At 35.6% G+C, this 12783-nt stretch overlaps 1 protein-coding gene across 1 annotated transcript in view; it reads left to right on the top strand.

Annotated features, from left to right (window-relative positions):
• Nucleotides 1-12783, top strand: part of LOC109095655 (adhesion G protein-coupled receptor A2-like) — a 61243-nt gene that overhangs the window by 31098 nt on the left and 17362 nt on the right. The gene's annotated exons all lie outside the window — the stretch shown is intronic.

The following is a 12783-nucleotide window of genomic DNA, read 5'->3' as shown; positions in this document are numbered from 1 at the left end:
GAAGTCCAAATTAAGTGTGGCTCTCTAGCACTCTAAAAGTTCAGCTAATTGCATGTATTACAATGTAATCTGTAATATTTTATTTAACAGACAGTTAATTTTTCGAAAACGTTACATTCAGTTCACAAGGGATGTAAAGTTTGAAGTACTGGTAAATCAGATTAGTTTGCTCATGAGAACTTGATTATAGTTGATTGTGTAATTTGTAACAAACAAAATTCCCAGCATGCCCTGGGCCTCAGCCTCCTGAGGCGTGACAGGTCTGTGTAATGTTTATGTGTGTACTATTGTTTCATTGTTTATTCTTGTTTTAATTCAACAGATTGGTGTGTGTGTGTGTGTGTGTGTGTGTGTGTGTGTGTGTGTGCATATCTCTGTTCATTGTTTCCAGCTTGTGAGTTTGTGTGTGTGTGTGTGTGTGTGTGTGTGTGTGTGTGTGTAGCGTAACATGCTGCCGGGAGTTTATCTTATCTGTGCAGCAGTCTTCCCAGGACAGGTGATCTTACTGCTCTCTCTATAGCCCAAAAACTGCTGCCTATGTCAAATTAATGTCTAGGAGTGTTGTTATATTAATATCAATCACAGATCTGACTGCTGACACATTTACTGTAACTTTCTTCTTTTTTCTTCCCTCTCAATTCAAAGGATGTGTTATCAGTGAAGCAGTATTTCACTGAAGTGATGTCAAAGCATTCTTTATCATGACACATATGTTATTGATATGACACGAAAGAAAACTGCAGCACTTCATCTTTCTGTCTGGCTGTGTTTTCTCATCCCATGTGTTGTGTGCTGTACATCCTATTATGGAAATCTCTCTCAAACTGTTCTGGCATCACTTCAAGGCTCTAAATATCGTCTAAACAGCCGTCTTCTTCTCTGTATACTGTATGCTATTAAGTCGTGCGTCCCTGTGAATTCACACATAACAGATTGAAATGATGGAAAAGAATCCCCCAGATTATTTAATTTAATTGTGTCAAACTCATTTTAGGTCACAGGCCAGATTTGATGTGTTATACCTTTGTGAACCGATGGAGAAAACACGTACAATACATTCTCCTTATGAAGTCCTGAATCAACTGCTGTTTTAATATCTTATTTTGAGGGAGACAACAGGGAAGCACATGGAATAATTTTTCTCGTTTTAGATTACAGTGCTGCTTGAAAGTTTTTGAACCCTTTAGAATTTTCTATATTTCTGCATAAATATGAAAGTAGACAAAAAGAATCCAATCAAACAAATGAGACTGAGAAATATTTCTTTGACAGTTATTTATTCAGGAAAATATTACATATCTGCAAGTGGCAAAAGTATGTGAATCTTTAGGATTAGCTGTTAATTTGAAGGTGAAATCAGAATCCATCTGTTCAGAGGTGTTTTCAATCAGTGAGATGACTCTCAGGTGTCAGTGTCTGCCCTGTTTTATTTAGAGAACAGGGATCTATCAAAGTCTGATCATGTTTGTGCAAGTGTATCAAGGCACAAACAAAGGAGATCTCTGAGGACCTCTGAAAAAGAGTTTTAGTTGCTCATCAAGCTGGATAAGGTTATAAAACCAGATCTAAAGTGTTTGGACTCCACAAATCCAAAGCCAGAGACACTGTGTACAAATGCAGCTCCCCAGAAGTGGTCAACCAACAAAGATCACTCCAAAAGCAAGACTTGTAATAGTCCACAAGGTAGCAAAGGAACCCAGGATAACTTCCGAGCAACTGAAGGCCTTTCTCACATTGGCTGATGTTAATGTTCATGAACATCCATGGTGTGCATAACAGAGTTACAAGAAGAATACCACTGCTCTTCAAAAAGAACATTGCTGCCCATCTGCAGTTTGCTAAAGATCATGTGGACAAACCAGGGGGCTATTGGAGAAATGTTTAGTGGATGGATGAGACCAAAACAGAACTTTTGGGTTTAAATTAGAAGCGTTATGTTTAGAGAAAGGAAAACACTGCATTCCAGCATAAGAACTTTAACCCATCTATGAAACATGGTGGTGGTAGTGTTTTGCTGCATTTGGGCCTGGACTTCTTTCATTGTCATTGATGGAACAATGAATTCTGAGTTATACCAGCAAATACTAAAAGAAAATGTTAGGACATCTGTAAGTGAACGGATTCTGTAGAGAAAGTGTGTCATGCAGCAAGACAACTACCCAAAGCACACAAGTCACTCTACAAAAGAATGGTTAAAGAAGAACAAAATTAATGTTTTGGAATGGTCAAGTCAAAATCCAGACCTGAATCCAAATGAAATGTTGTGGAAGGACTTGAAGCAAGCAGTTCATAGGAGTAAACCACCACCATCACAGAGTTGAAGTGGTTCTGTACTGAGCAATGGGCTAAAAGTCCTACGAGATGTTGTACAGGACTGATCAGTTATAAGAAACGTTTAGCTGCAGTATTTGCTGCAAAAGTGGGTCAGACCAGATTCTGAAAGCAAAGATTCACATACTTTTGCCACTCACAGATATGTAACACTGGATAATTTTTCTCAATAAATATATGACAAAGAAAATATTTTTTGTCTCAATTATTTGATTGGATTCTCTTTGTCTTATGTTTTGATGATTTGAAAATCTGATTATGTTTTGTGTCATATTTATTTTTCAGGGTTGGTAAGAATTTTTATTTATTTATTTATTATTATTATTATTTTTATTATTTTAAGAGTTCTCTTATTTTCACCAGGGCTGCATTTATTAGATAACAAATAAAACAGTAATATTGTGAAATTACAATTCGCACTGATTTATATTTAATATATATTTAATATATATATATTAAATTAGAATTTTCAGCATCATTACTCCAATTTTCAGTGTCACATGATCTTTCAGAAATCATTCTAATATGCTAATTTGATCCTCAAGGAACATTTCTGTTTATTATCATATATTATGTAGTAATATTATATATTATGTTGAAAATGTTTGTGCTGGTTAATATTTTTGTGGAAACAGTGATATGGTGATGATTTTTCTTTCATGATCCATTTATGAATAAATGTATAAAAGTAATAATTTATTTTTAAAAATCCTACTTACCACAAACTTTTAAACAGTTGCAAAACAAATGCAAAGTTCCTTCCCAATCTACTCTGATCATTAAGTAAGCTGTAAAAACAGGTCATTTGGAACATATCACAGTTATGACATGTTTACACAGGTCCAAATATATTTATATATCAATGCTGCATCTTCATTAACACTATAATTGAACTTGAGGTAAAATAATTACAGTGAAAAAAGTATTATTAATATTTTTATTGAGTCTACTTCATCATAATGTGCCATCTTGACCTTCAACCGCACATCCCACAGGTGTGACAACTAGCATGTTGTCTCTGCAGTTTTCACACTCTTAGACATTTCCTTCAGTATGCGCCTCTATAAGGACAGCAGTCTGGTAGTATTACAGTAGTGCCGGAGGGCAGGAGGAGAGGCCTGCGTTGGTTCTCTGGTAGCTTCTCACAAAGTCCTCCCTTTCATTAAAGCAGACCTCCTCAAAGAAAAGAAGTCCTTCATAGCTCGCCAAACCACCCAACGAGAGCGATGTTTAGCCATGTTTGTTTTATACCCTTATAGAACACAGCAGGCTGATGCAGGATGTCGTGAAGGCCACATGTTAGTATATGTGTGTGAGTGTGTCTTTGTGGTGTCTTGGCTTTCTTTCACATACTCACAAGCACGTTATATGAAAAGAGCAATTTTCACCTGAACCCAAATACACACACTCAGCCAAACCCACGCTTCTACCCTTGATCTGCTAAATTAAATTTTCCAGCCAGCGCCGTCCCTTAAAACGGCACACAGCCACATAGACACGTACACACACACATCCTGTAATGAGGCTGAGCTCTACTAACGAGCGGCGACCCTAACGAGTGTGTGAACAGATCACAGCGGCCTGTCCAGCACTGATTTGAGCAGAGCTAATGAGAATAATGAGAGAGAGAGAATGAAGATTTACAAGCTGATAGAGTAAAAAGGATTGGAAATAGTAGGTGCAAAATGTGGTTTCATAAATAAAGAAAAAAAAAATAAAAAACTATAGATAGATCTTGTCAGATTTCCCTTAACAAGCAACCATATTTCTTAAAATAAGTCTAAAAAACCGCGACCCAGGATAGAGAGTGTCATTGTCAGATGGAGAATCCCTTAACAAGCAACAATATTTCTTAAAAAGTAACCATATTTCTAAAATAAGTCCAAAAAAACGCAACCAGTGACCCAGGATTTTTTCACGCAACTTTATAAAAAAAGAAGCCCAACGTCGCATATAATACATGGACTTGGCAACTCTGGTGTGTGTGTGTGTGTGTGCTGGCCATTGCTAAGCTCATGGCCCTCTCATAAAATCTGAAGGGCAGTGGCAGTGGCAGTGAATTTAACCATCTTTCCCCTTAATAAACAAAGCTCGAGAAAGACAGATGTGGATTCAATTAGCTTCTTATGCGATTAAAAGTCCAGCAATCCTGCACTGATTAACTCAAGAATAATACTTTAAAGAGAAATAAATAAATAAGAAATAAATAAAATAGGTGATGTGTTTAAAATTCAAAGATTAAGGACATACAGTATGTTCATTTCTGTGTTGGTGATGTGTTTAAAATTCAAATATGGTTCACAACCCATTTTACTTCTATAATCTGACATACAGTCCCCTTGTGAAAAAGTGTGTTTAGTTGTTCTGAATGTACACTTATAGAAAGTATAATATTAAAATAAAATTTAAAATAAAATATTGAAATAAAAGGCCACTTAAAGGTATAGTTCACCCAAAAATGAGAATTACCCCATTATTTACTCACCCTCAAGCCATCCTAGGTGTATATGACTTTCTTCTTTCAGACGAATACAGTCAGAGTTTTATTAAAAATGTCCTGACTCTTCCAAGCTTTATAATGGGAGTGAATGAGGTTTGAGATTTTGAAGGCCAAAAAAGTGCATCCATCCATCATAAAAAGTACTCCACATGACTCCAAGGGGTTAATAAAGGCCTTCTGAAGTGAATCGATGCATTTGTGTAAGAAAAATATCCATATTTAAAACTTTATTAACCGTAATCTATAGCTTTTGTAACTGTTGTATACGTGTTCATGAATCACGAAAGAGTGACGTTCCAGTGAATGACGTAGTGAATGAGTTAATAATTTTCATTTTTGGGTGAGCTATCCCTTTAAGTGTACTGCTTTTTTGCACCAAAAAAGGTCCAATAGTTGTAAAAAAAAGAAAGGAAAACTATTTTACGTCCTGAATTTCACACTCTGAAAAACACTCTCAATTTCAAGGGGAGTTTCGTCTCACAGAAACGAAAGTAAATTCCCAGTGCTGTGATTGGCTAAATTTAGCACGTTGTGTGTTTTGATACTCAAGATGGCAAATGCTGTGATAGAGCCATATACATTTTAAAAGTATGCTAAAGTATGTTTCTTTTGCACAAGGGTATTTTCAAATTAAAAGGACACTCACTGAGAAATAATGTAGGGTGGACTTAATTTTATGATTGGGTTGTAAAAAGTGGGCGTTACATATTATGATGCCATTACATTTCAATCAAATATTACAAGAAACAACTTTTTGTGTGTCTGTGCTTGGGATACCATGCAAATAAACTAATGCATAAACTAGGAATGTGAATTTCAGTAGAAATTAATTAAAGATAAATTTAAATTATATATATTTATATATCAATGCTGCCCCTTGATTAACACTATAATTAAACTTAAGGTAAAATAATCATAGTGAAAAAAGTATTATTATTGTTTTTATTGAGTCTGCTTCATCATAATGTGCCATCTTGACCTTCAACTGCACATCCCACAGGTGTGACAACTAGCATGTTGTCTCTGCAGACATTCTGAAATTAATTTCCTTCAGTATGCGCATCTATAAGGACAGCAGTCTGGTAGTATTACAGTAGTGCCGGAGGGCAGGAGGAGAGGCCTGCGTTGGTTTGCTGGTATGCAAATAAACTAATGCATAATAAAACCAGAAATCTGAATTTCAGTAGAAATTAATTAAAGGTAAATTTAAATTTGATCTTGAATCTAAAGCTGAATTGTGCAAATTCATTAGCATTACTTTCAACAAATTACTAATTAACTTGCAAAAATAAAATGTGAAATTTTGAAACGTGAATGCTACATGAACTCTCCCCTATTCTTTCACTGGTCAGCCAAACGGATAGCCCCACCCCCAAACTCATCCCACTGGTTGAGCTGTTGCTATGTCAGATTGTTCAAGATGCTCAAACAAACAGAACGTTTTGAAAGTACCACAGTATTTACACACTTCAGGGAAATCTTATCTCTGTATATAAAACTGAAAAAGAAGAACGTTCCTCAAAACTGAAAAAAAAAAAATTACACACTTCAGCTTTTATATCATAATACAAGTTTGACAGAAGTTTGACTAGACATGGTTTGACCGGACTAGATTATCTTGGCCTCACTGTTTACACATATACTCCTTAAAACTCCTCCGCAGCACAACAACAGTCCAAGTTCTTCTTCCAGAGTTCATTTTGAGTTCTTGTTGAGATGTTGAGCCGATGAGCACGCCTAACAGCAGGGACTGAATGTTCAGTTGCCGTCTCAGGCTTCATATCCAGTAGCGATGTGGTGAAGAAAGTGTTAAAGGAATGGGACAGAGCAGGACCAGAGGAGTGTGTGAGGAAGAAGAAGGGGGGCAGACCGCTGGAGTTGATAGACTCCAGATGTGACTATTAGATAAACTCAAGGCAAGGGGTGTGTTGTGAGTGTGTGTATGTGTGTTAGTGTGGGTGTGTTTATGTTGCTAGCGGGACCCGAAAGCGTCTGGGCTTTTCACGAAATGCAAAAGCAGGATGGTGTGACAGAGCGTACATTCACACTGAAAAATCGCTGAAAGAGCAGACGAGAGTAGTTTTGGGAGGGCATTTTTACTGTGTCTGTGAAATGCACAGCTGAACTGAATTTAAAGCTTTCTGTATTTGTGCTCTGTTTCCTTCTTTCACATCCACAAGAAATCCTTTTCATTTTGCCCGCCTAAAGCCCAGACTGACTGGATCTCAAAGTCCACCCACATGCAGCCGTGTTCACACATAGCATGTCATTGTCCTGTGTTCATTCAGTCATATTGTGCTCTGTGCTGTCAGACAGCTGTTTCTTTGTGCTCACACTGGCCTAGTGACAGCCCTTCAGTGCTCTACTCTTAAAATATTGTGTGCCGGCCCAACATGCAGGGCTTTCGATTGACAATTGCATTTTTTCCCAACACATTAATAGTTGAACTTATGTAAATTGCTGTAGAATTTCTTTAATTGTGTTCAAGTGATGGTTTCCTGAAGTAAAAATCCCATTCATTTTCTCCACTGGGGAACTGATTTTTAAATTTTACCATATAAACCATTTGAAGACCTACTGTGAGGTACTAGATTGTTAATTGATGGTATATGCTTATTGTGATGCCTCATTGTAAAAATCTTACATTCCCCATGATTCTGCAATGAATCTCCAGCAAATACATGCTGAAAGAGCTCTCAGCGAATCTCTACTCCCATGATGCACTGCAAATGACCTGATAGAGTCAGCTATCAAAATACTTAAGTATTTGTATATATAAGCATGTTTTGTAATAAATTTAAAATGTTTCTATACATACCCTTGTGAAAAGGATCTTAAGTGTACCTTATTTAAAACAAAACAAAAACTTTACTTGCAGATATTAATAAATAAATAAATAGATATAGAAATAGAATAAATAAATAATGTGCACTTAAGTTTTTATTTTATTCAATTACATTTTATTTTATTTTATTTTATTTTATTTTATTTTATTTTGGTCATGACTGAAAGTGATGCTATCTGAGTTGGTGAAATGTTTATTTTGTGATTAGGTTTTCAGTTTGTCCTCATAATAGGTGGCCATTATTGCATTGACAGGTTGATCTGCCTGGGCATATTTTGTAATAATTATTTTGTTTTATTTTTGTATTATTTTCTCTTTTATTTTAATTTTCTTGTATATATGTTGCATGTTGTATTCCTTATTTATAATGATTTATAAGTTGCTTTGTATAAACGGTCTGCTAAATGAATGAATGAATGAATGAATGTAAATACATATCATGTAAATGTGTGTGTACAGTGTATTCTGTGTGTGTGTTAGTCTGTGGCTAACAGATGAAACACATATGCTCAGATTTTTCATGCTCAGATAATGAAATGAAGTAAAACTGGATTTTGGCATTAGTTTTCTTCTACATTTGGGTCCCTTCAAATGATTTGATAGCAAACCACTTTCCAAAGTCCAACTGAAGCAACATCCTAAAAGCACTAATGGTCCTTTTTTAATACATGTGACTAATTTATTTCTGGAAGTGCATACTCTTCAAGCACAGGGTCGAGCAATTTTCCACAATTCCGGTCCCAATGTTTATCTTGGTGTAGTACCTTCCTTCTGCCATTAAACAAATATATAATCAACATCAACCACAGAAATGCAACTTTCAAAAGTGCACTTCTTCTTCATAGGTTTACTGAAAAAATAATAAAGGAAACATTACATGTGGATCAACAAGCTCTTGAATATTTCATGATATTGAAAATTTGATATTTCCATCTACAGTAAAAGGGCCATTCCTGAATTAGATATAAATCTATATTGATTCCATTTATTATATATTTATAAAATAATGACATTGACATATATTCTCAGATTAGGTTTGTTGTGTGTGCATTGGTTTTCAAATGGATGATCATTTGCAATTATTTCAGTACAAATAAAAGTGAAATGTTGCCTTTGACTCAGGATAGACTGGATAAAGCAAAACTATTCCAATAATCTGAGGAAGGAGAGGAAAAGCAGGAAATGAGTTGGAAAAATAAGATGCAGGCCGATCCAGATTTCCTGTTTGGGTAGGAGTGGGTCGATGTTAATTTCAAGGCAGCGGTATAAGGACCCCATTGTGTAACAAGCCCAATGTGTGTGTTAGTGGCCATTACGGGGTCACTTCTGCTCCCCCCACTCAGGACTCCAGCGGTAGGGGAAAAAACAGTGTTTAAAAAAATAGAGAGAGAAAGGAAACTGTAAAAATAAACGAGAAACAACCTCTGTGCAGGGACGGGAAATGACATGCGCCACCAAAATGGCTTCCGCTATTTTCACCTAAATCTACAAAGAAACACACCTCATCATATTCCTCCGTGTATCAATGTGCCAGATTGCTACATTGCCTAGAAACCAGCCTAATGAACTATATAACTTGTCAGAATTTATTTATTTATTTACCGAAATTGTAAATAGAACACATAGAGCTTAACAGTCTGGACCCAGAAATTTTTGTTTTTAACTCACAATCAGTGGATTTAAAGTTACATGTTTGTATTATATTGTACCATTGTTCTTTATTTGATTATGTTGTTTGCAGTGCTTAATGGGACAAGTAGTTCATTCCCTCATAAATGAGAACACAGTCTTGTCTTGTTTTCCTCTGTTTTTTCCAGTCTTTTTAATACTGTGATTTAATCTCAGAGCTGCTTGGTTTAGTTGAGGGATCTTTATTGAAGAATGTTTTGAAATCCCAGCACGACCGCTGAAAAAGTGCAAACCAATCTCAGGAAACGCGTAACCTGTTTTATGAGGTGGGGATTTTGTATGAATTTGTACATGTGATTTGTACAGTACAATTATTGGAAAGAAAGCAGCTGTGAAGCTAACCGTCAGTGGGATGTAAGCAAATTGTATAAAAATATGAGAAAGAGATTGTACAAATTCATTTGAATTATCCATCAATTTGCAAAAGGTAAAATACTTATGAATTGCCATGAAAGTGTGCACCCCAAATCTCTATGAAGAGTTAAAATACAGCAAAATGCTGTTTCAGGTCAGTGACTGAAGTGTGTCATAGGTTTCCCGTCCAAACATCTGCATATTTGAATACCTATCATCATGTTCTTACATAAGGTCTTACTAAGACAGTCATAAACCATGTGCTGGGGAAAGTATTCAGCAGACTCTGGCTTAGATTGTAAGTGATTTAAAGACACGGATCAAAAATCGTTCTTTATAAATCCTTTGTGAAGTTCAAGGTTTGTGGATCCCAACTGTGTGTAACTGCTCCAGAGTTTTAAAGATCCTAGGAAAACATTTAATGAGTGCAGTTTTCTGTCCTGTGTGAACGCATTTCCTGTTGAAACAGGACGTTGGGCCTGGACGTATCAAATGGCTTTTGCCTTTTTTCATAGAAATCCAAAGACATGAACATGATTTGCTGTTTGCTGTGAGAAAAGCCCACTTTAGCACACTTTTAAAAAGAGTATGTATAATGGAAATAATATACTTTAAAAGAATATACTTAAGTGCAAATGTTTTCAGATGCTTAACTGCATGTTATTTGTAATTAAATGAAAATGTGTTATAGTTTAAAAATCAGCTGAAGTTAAGAGTGCTTTGTGATTCACATATGTATTGTAATTTCATAATTTCTTCAATCTAAATCAGCAACATTTTTATCCAGAAAAGTAAGACAGTAAATGTTAAATGTCATTTTGTGAGCTTTAGGAATATACTACCGTACTAACAAACAGATTTAGAGTCATACAACTTCAGATTTCATGAGGTCTTTAATCACTCCAGCCATGCTGACATTGCGGTTCTGCAGTGTGTGTGTGTGTGTGTGACAGAGAGAGCTCTCCAGACTTTAGGAAGAGATCTCTCCCTGTTAAACATTCCCCATCTGAGCGATAAGAGAGTGTCAGTGAGCCGTTGTGTTGATCTTCACACACAGAGAGCACACTTTGCTCTGACCTTTACTCTAGCGGTGTGTGTGTGAGGAAACTGTGGGTAGAGTCTCTCTTTTCATCACAGTGCTAATGAGGGTTAGGACACGCTAGCCAGGAAACAGCTATTGTTCCCCGTCCAAGAGCACTGCTACTGGCACACACACGCATTTGTGAGCAGGTTCATTCAACAATTAACATTCATAGATTGAAATACTCTACAATATGTCCTATTTACCCTGCTGTCGCACTCTTTTGTAGTCAATGGAATTCAAACACGTGTATTTAATAGTGCATAACTTTCTCCTGTGGTCACTTTCTCACCTTCTACCCCTCCGCTTCTCTCCGTATATTGGCTCTGATAGCTATTAATGTGTCAATCATGCAGCCCTCAGTGGGCCATACAGATGTGACAGGCCAGCGCTTTACTGTATTCTGTCATGCCGGTGTTAATGTCTTGGTTCCCTGCAAATATATACAGCATATCTGTTATCAAGCTGTGCAATGTTCATGTTTATATGATATCATGATATCATGCTGCGTCGTTGTTTGCTGTAGTTTCAGCACCGATAGAGCTTTATGGATGAAGGACATTAGGAAAGAGAGGATCATTGATTGGTGGATTGCTTGTTTGATCTACGTGTAGGACATTTTCATTCAATATTAGCAAAATGTTACAGTGTGTATACACACACACACACACACACACACACACACACACACACACACACATACTGTAATACATATATACAGATACATATTTTATTTAAATGTTAATTGTAATATACTGTCTGTGATACAATACAATAGTAAAAATAATAAATATTATTAGATATAGAGGTATTATTTGTAATAATATTAATATTAATGACAATATAAAATTAAAATAAAATATAAATAAAAAAATAATTTAAATTCAAATTAAATTATCATATAAAACAAACAACACAACACACTCTATAATGCTTAGAAAATGCATAGATATTTATTTTATATAAAATATAATTATTATGTATATATATATGTGTGTGTATGTTCATTATATATACACACAAATATTATTTATAATCTTACTATTATAACATAATACATAATATAAAATAATACAAATTAATGTTTTGTAATCTAATATACTGTCTATACTTAATGTAATGTAATCTAATTTCTCAGAATTAATGAACTGTGATGTTGAACTGCAGGGAATAAGTGTTTTATATGGTTTGATTTAAAGGGGACATTAAACGGGACATTGACTCTTATATAAATGTGTTAAGCCGTTTTGATTTTTGAGCAATATTTTAGCAGTGTGTGAACACAACCACCCTGCAATGATAAAAATTCATTCACTCTTTTTTCTTTATCCCAAAGAAATCGAAAGAAAGTCTCAATTATCAAGCCGTTTTGATTTTTGAGCAATATGACGTCATACTGCTCAGGCTCCACCCACGACCGTTGACGTACTGTTCCGTATTAGCATATTTCCACCCTCAGTTAGATGTACGCTCTCTGTCATGTTCTCCGCACTTGAGCAGCTGTAGCGACAACGTCTCGTAAGCAATTCAGGTGTTTTGTAGTTGGATGTAAAAGCAAACATAAGAGTCTTTATTTTCTCCCGACATCAGAGGCACTGAGGATGCAATGGATTAGGAAGAGATGCAAAAAAACAGCATTATCAAAAGAAAAACTAAATACACAACAACCGAAATAATGGGTGACTGTGATCAGAGCTGTTTTTGACAAGGTAAAAAGGGTGTTGTTTTACATGACCATTATTAAACTTGAGGTGACCTTTATCATCCTTATAATTCCCTGGTTTTAAAAACATGGTTAATTTATCAGTATTAAGTGTGTGAATCCATATTTTGATGGCCGAATTTGCTGATAAGTGCTTTAACAGATGGACAAAAGCAAACATAGAGATCCGGGCCAGGACAGAGGCGGCATGAAACACTACCTTCAAAGCTTGTACTGGAAACAAATATTTACGGTTTGGCTCGTGAAGATGTAACTTCACT

This window comes from Cyprinus carpio, chromosome A8, assembly GCF_018340385.1.
Source record: "Cyprinus carpio isolate SPL01 chromosome A8, ASM1834038v1, whole genome shotgun sequence".
In the NCBI taxonomy this organism is placed as follows: Eukaryota; Metazoa; Chordata; class Actinopteri; order Cypriniformes; family Cyprinidae; genus Cyprinus; species Cyprinus carpio.
The sequence above is the reverse complement of the archived record's forward strand: the minus strand, read 5'-3'. Positions and strand labels throughout refer to the sequence as shown.